Raw genomic sequence first — 6,620 nt, 5'->3', positions numbered from 1 at the left:
CGGTCCTATAAGCTTAGCAATTATTCGAAATCAGGTCTAGTGTTTAGTACATAGGTTCCTAGGATCATGCATCTAGGGTTTCAATTCAAATCCTAAGAACTGTAAATGCACAAGTAAGTAATAACATTAAATGGTAATAATTTGAAATATAGGTTATGTCCGGGGCTTGCCTTCTCGGTAGTCACTAACTATTTCAGCCCTGGGCTCTTCCGAACTTTAGTCCGGGGCTTCAGTTAGTACAGCAGTGTTCACTTGAGTTTCGAGATCACCTCCTTCGGAATCCGGAATCAGCTCGTATGTTCCGTCCGACAGAGCAGTCGTATCTAAATCTAATGCAATAGATGGAATTACAATCACACTTATTTCACGATAAATTTGTAGTCTACAAATAGCAAACAATCGTATTACATGGGCAATCGTTTATAGAGTAGATAACTAACATATCTAACTACACAAGGCATCATGATCAACGGCACAAAAGAAGCTTACTAACTTCATAAAGTAAGTTGTAGTTGAATCCTATAGCTTGCAATTCATGGTTTGCTAATAAATCAACCACTCAGCACACATTAAGTAGTAAAATCAGCAAAAATTACATCAAATAGAAGGTAATCAGAGTGATCTACCCTGCAAATTTCCTACTAAAACATGCAGCCATTTATTCAGGTCAAATCCTTTATTCAGACAACACCTAGAACAAGATTGGATTCTACAGATCGAACTATAGCAAAACAGAGGCTATAAATTAAATAGCATACCAACACAGTGCTAAATAAGCTGCTGTAAAAATTTCAGGATTTATTCTGCACATAATTAATTCTAAGAAAATAAAAAAACTGACAGAAAGTTAACAAGATTCATTTTTAGCTTCTGTTCTAGTCATGAAATGGTGCTCAATTTTTACAGATAGCAACATAAGACTAAAACAAGGCTGTACATGAGAACTATTTTGTTCTAGTAGGATTTTCTAAGCAAGTAAACTATTTAACATGATTAAAACTCACTTAATAAGTATTAAATCCAAGAAATAGCTAAACATGAGAACTGACAACGAAATTTTTATAGAAACTCTGGAATCACATGATTACTCTACCATAAAAATTTCATAGCCAAACATGGTTTCAATCATCAGTTAAAAAAAAGATAAAAAAACTAGCATTTAAACACTAGTAACACAAATCTATTTTTACAGCAAAAACTCTCAACTAACACCCAACATATTATGACTCTACTGCAAAGATCTCTTCAAGAGGATTCCAAAACATCAAGATTTGCCTTTTTCTGAATTTTGTATGAATTTCTATGGAATTTCAAAGTTTGCAACAAAAATCACAAAGAGGTCCCTAAAGGCACTATTCACATGAGTCTTGAGCTATTCAAATAACCCCCTGGGTTTTTGTTTCTTTTCACCCGAGGTCCCTGGCCGGTGGGGAAGAACAGAGCAGGGGTAGCCGGCCAAATCCCGGCGAAAGTGGGGGTCGCCGGCGGCGAGGCTAGGGTGGAGGAGTTAAAGGGGTTCAAGCCGCACCCCTGGGTACCCTTGGTTCGCGAAGAGGTGGCCGGAGGAGGCGGATCAGTGGCGGAGCGGCGGCTGTTGGAGTTCGAAGCACGACGGCGGGGTGGTTCCAGTGGGGATTGGGCGTGGAGGAGTGGTCGGTTAGCTTCATGGAGACGAGGCAAAGCTAATGGAGGGGTAGGCGCGGGCGGAGAAGAGCTGGATCGACGGTTCCGCGGCGGCGTTGAGCTCACCGGCGTTCGAGCGAGGCGGCGGTGGTGTTCTGGGGTCTGGGGTTGGGGAATCAGCGCGAGAGTGAGGGGAATCGGTCGAGGAGAGGCTCTTGGTTCTGATGCGCGCGAGAGAAAAGAGCGGCGGGCTCTGTCCCGGGCTCTCCACAGCGGCGTCGAGGTGGCGGCCGCGGACGGTCTTCTGGGCGCGTGGCAAGGCAAGGGAGGCACCAATGCGAGGGGTAGAGAGCGGTGGAGAGGCCAAGCGCGACGCGTGGGAGGGGCACTTCAAGCAGGAGGTGGCTCGGGGGCCCTCCTTCGGCGGCGGGCGGCGTGGTTCGGCGGCGTGGTTCAGCGGCGCTAAACAGCGGCGGGGTGAAACAGAGAAGCAGGCAGGAGGAAGAAGAAAGGTGGACTGAGTTGCAATTTTAGAAAATTCCAGGGACCTAACTGTAAACTAGAAATAACTTTTAATATAGGGCTCAAATGAAAAAGTGCCCAAAATGAAAGTTGTTCAATTTTTCAAGATCTACAACTTTAATGTTGTACAAAAATTGATTTGACAAAAGATTGAAGAGTTATTTTGAAAACATAAGAAGGATTTTGAATTCAAAGGACTTTTGTCTTTTTCAATGCAAATTCACTTTAAACTTAGACTGAAATGAAAGATTTCCTGCCAAGCAATGATTACACTACAATTTGCAAATACACCCTCCACAAAAACTATAATCACATATCCTATTCAATAAAACTATAAAGTTGACCTTGGAACAATTCATAATTACACAAAGGTCCTTAAAATTTTAAAATAGGCCCTTGCTCAAACAATTTCACACATGAAGCACAGGAAATAAATATAGTTTTATTGTGCAGACACCTAGGGTGTCACAACAAATCATTACATTTTGGTGTGTTTGATGTAGGTGGAGGCCGGAAACTCATACTTTCCACATTCCGTGTGGTGAGATGATAGTCACCCTCCAGGATGTCCAGAAGATCCTTGGGCTTAGTATTAGTGGCCGCCCAGTGATAGGGCATTTCCGGTCAGATGGTTGGAGGGGTAGAGTGGAAGCATTCCTCGATAGAGAGTTTCCAGCAGCGGGACCAGCTACCCGGACCTCAGGTGTGCCTATCAGTTGGCTTCGGCAGCAATTCGGCCACTGTCCGAACGATGCAGATGAGCAGACAGTTAGCCAATATTGTCGGGCTTGGATACTTCACATGTTTGGTTGTGTCCTGTTCCCAGATAGCACAGGTGACATCTCATTTTCTACACCGTTTTACTTCCTATTAACACAATTGTACACCTTTTTACCGTCCATTTTACTTCCTACTAACACCGTTTTGTGCACAATTCTGCAGGAGATGTCGCATATTGGATGTACCTACCTTGCTTGACTGACTGGGACATGGCAGGGGGATATAGCTTGTCACGCCCTAAACTAGGGTATAGGCGTGGCAGACTCGAGCTGGCCGGAGAATACTCCGAGGACTTGGGCATCACCGTTTGGAGGGCAGCGACTTGCATCCCGTGGCCGCCGAAAGATGACGGCACGAGACACTTCCCGATGTCCTTTTGTGGGGAAAGAACCCCGATGGTTGGCCGTCCAGGAGTGCGCGCACCAATCCTCCCATTGCCCCTTGATGCAGGTCTTCTGGAGGGTGACGATGCGTGAGCTGGAGACGACCGCGCGAGGGGGAGGCCGGGCAGCCTCCCCTAGGCTGGTCGGCCTGGGCAGTGGCCCGCTGGCCTGGCGGCGACGCGAGGGTGTCGGCCATTGGGATTGGCTCGATGATCCGAAGGCTGTAGTCTGAACATTGGCTCTGGATTGACTTGGATGGAGCAGAAGGGGTGGAGCTGTCTGTGGCTGCGGATTGTGGAGTTCTGGGTGAGGATTGTGATGCCATGGACGTGATCTAGGCTCAAGAATCGGTGGCCGAGGTCTGGGACTGCAGGAAAGGAGTGGAATGGCAAGGAGGAAGAAGCCTCCCGGCTTAAATCAACTCGGATCAGTGCAGCTCCTCCAGAAGTGGAACGTTCACATGGTTAGGAGCGTGGCCGTGCAATGGCTCTCCGGAACGAGTCCGGGGGAGGCCGGACGGCCTAGGCATGGCCGGCCGGCCCCACAGTCTGAAGTGTGGGCCCCGGTCTTCTGGTAAATGCTCTCTCATCAAGCGTAGGACTCAATTCTTGGGGTATTTTTCCTAGGGGTAGAAAGGGAAGAAAAGAATAGAATAGAAAAGGGTTCTATCCTTTGATAAGGCCGGTTTCGGGTCTGGCGAGGACCATAGACGAGATTTTTCATATCTCGGAAAGCTCGAAAACATCTGCTTCCTCGAGTTCCGGCATTTCTTGTTCTAGGAACACTTTTAATCTTTGGCCATTAACCTTGAAAGTGTTCCCGTCATCATCTTGGAGGGTAACCGCGCCGTGATCGGCGGCGTTAAGCACTAAGTAAGGGCCTTGCCACTTACTTCTGAGCTTACCATGACCAAACAATCGAATGCTGGAGTTAAAGTGGAGTACCTTATCCCGCACCTTAAACTGCTTGATCTTGATTCGCTTATTGTGCCAACGTCTCGTACGCTCCTTGTATAACTTGGAGCTATGGTACGCTTTCTCCCTCCACTCATCCAATTCAGCTAATTGGATCTGTCTCTTAATTCCAGCTGATTGGAGGTCCATATTCCACCTCTTGACTGCCCAATGGGACTTGAATTCTAGCTCAACTGGAAGATGGCAGGTCTTGCCATAGACCAGTTGGTAGGGAGTCATCCCTATCGGAGTCTTATAAGCTGTCCGATATGCCCAAAGTGCCTCGGGTAATTTGCTCTTCCATCCCTTCCCCATGGCATTTACGGTCTTTTGCAGAATGTTCTTAATTTACTTGTTAGATGTTTCTGCCTGACCTTTGGTTTGAGGATGGTATGGAGTAGAGACCCGGTGGTCTACTCCAAGTTCGCTAAGACACTTCTTGACGGTTTTATCGATGAAGTGTGAGCCTCCATCGCTAATCACGACTCGTGGAACTCCAAAGCGCGGGAATATTGTTTCCTGGAACATTCTTCAAGAAATTGGAGTGGCATGGATCCAACTGACCCAACATTCTTTTGGAGCTTCTTGAGTCGGTCGCAACACAAGGAAGTGCTTCTACCCATTTTGACACGTAGTCCACAACCACCAAGATGTACTCGCACTGCTCTGACATAGGGAAGGGACCCATGAAGTCAAATCCCCATACGTCGAAAATTTCCACTTGAAGATTGCTCTTCAAGGGCATAGCATCCCGAGAATTGATGTTCCCGTGCTTTTGACATCTTGGGCAACGCCGGACTAATTCTTTGGCGTCTCGATACATGGGTATGGAATGCTCTGTAATGTCCTCCATAAGGCAAGGAGTGACAACACTCAAGAATTCTCCGGGTCTCACAAAGTGGGACACAGCGACGAAGTAGACCATCAGCATAGACCTTAAACAGATAGGGGTCGTCCCAAAGGTGGAATTTGCTGAGGTGAATTAGCCTCTTCTTGTCTTCTCCTGGAGGTATGTATCCGGTCACTATGAAGTTCACTAGGTTAGCGTACCATGGACTGGATGTAGTGACCTTCAGGAGAGTATCATCTCTCAGATAATCGTTGATCGAAAGATCCGATCCTTGGATTTGCATCCGGGAGAGATGATTAGCCACACAATTATCTGCTCCTTTCTTGTCCCTGATTTCAAGATCGAACTCTTAAAGGAGCAGAATCCAACGGATGAGTCGTGGCTTAGCGTCCTTCTTGGTGAGTAGGTACTTAAGTGCAGCGTGATCCATGTACACTATCACTTTAGCACCAACCAAGTAGGACCTGAACTTGTCCACGGCAAAGACCACGGCCAAAAGTTCCTTCTCTGTTGTGGCATAGTTGAGCTGGGGGCCGGTCAGTGTCTTACTGGCATCAGATATGGCATAGTGTTGCTTATCCTTGCACTGACCGAGCACTGCTCCGATGGCATAGTCACTAGCGTCACACATAATCTCGAAAGGAAGGCTCCAATCGGGGGGTTGTATGATGGGTGCGGTAACGAGTGCCTTCTTGAGGGTATAGAAGGCTAGGAGGCAATCGTCATCGAAGTCAAAAGGGGCGTCCTTGGCAAGGAGATTTGTCAAGGGTCGGGCTATACGGGAGAAATCCTTGATGAATCTCCGGTAAAAGCCAGTGTGGCCCAGAAAACTTCTCACCCCTTTGACATTCGTCGGGGGTGGCAATTGCTCGATTACCTCTATCTTTGCCCGATCCACTTCTATTCCTCTTTCGGACACTCTATGTCCGAGGACATTCCCTTCTCTGACCATGAAATGGCACTTTCCCAATTAAGGACCAAGTGCGTGTCTTGACATCTCTTGAGAACTTTATCCAAATTCTCAAGGCATTCATCAAAACTCTTTCCATAGACCGAGAAGTAATCCATGAAAACTTCCATGATGTTCTCGATCAAGTCAGAGAAGATCGCCATCATACACCGCTGAAAAGAAGCGAGTGCGTTGCAGAGGCCAAAGGACATTCGCCGATAGGCGAACGTGTCGTACGAGCAGGTGAAGGTAGTCTTATCTAGTCATCAGGATGGATAGGGATCTGATGATAACCAGAATAGCCATCGAGGTAACAGAAGTAGGAATGCTTGGCCAACCGTTCAAGCATTTCGTCAATGAAGGCCAGTGGGAAGTGATCTTTCCGGGTGGCTTTGTTAAGCATCCGGTAGTCGATACACATTCGCCAACCAGTAACGGTCCTCTGAGGTATGTGCTCATTTCTCTCGTTCTGGACCATTGTCATGCCTCCCTTCTTTGGGACTACTTGAACTGGGCTAACCCATTTACTATCTTGCACGGGGTATATGATACCTACGTGC

This window comes from Panicum virgatum, chromosome 9N (genome assembly GCF_016808335.1).
Source record: "Panicum virgatum strain AP13 chromosome 9N, P.virgatum_v5, whole genome shotgun sequence".
Lineage (NCBI taxonomy): Eukaryota > Viridiplantae > Streptophyta > Magnoliopsida > Poales > Poaceae > Panicum > Panicum virgatum.
Note: the sequence above shows the minus strand (reverse complement) of the source record.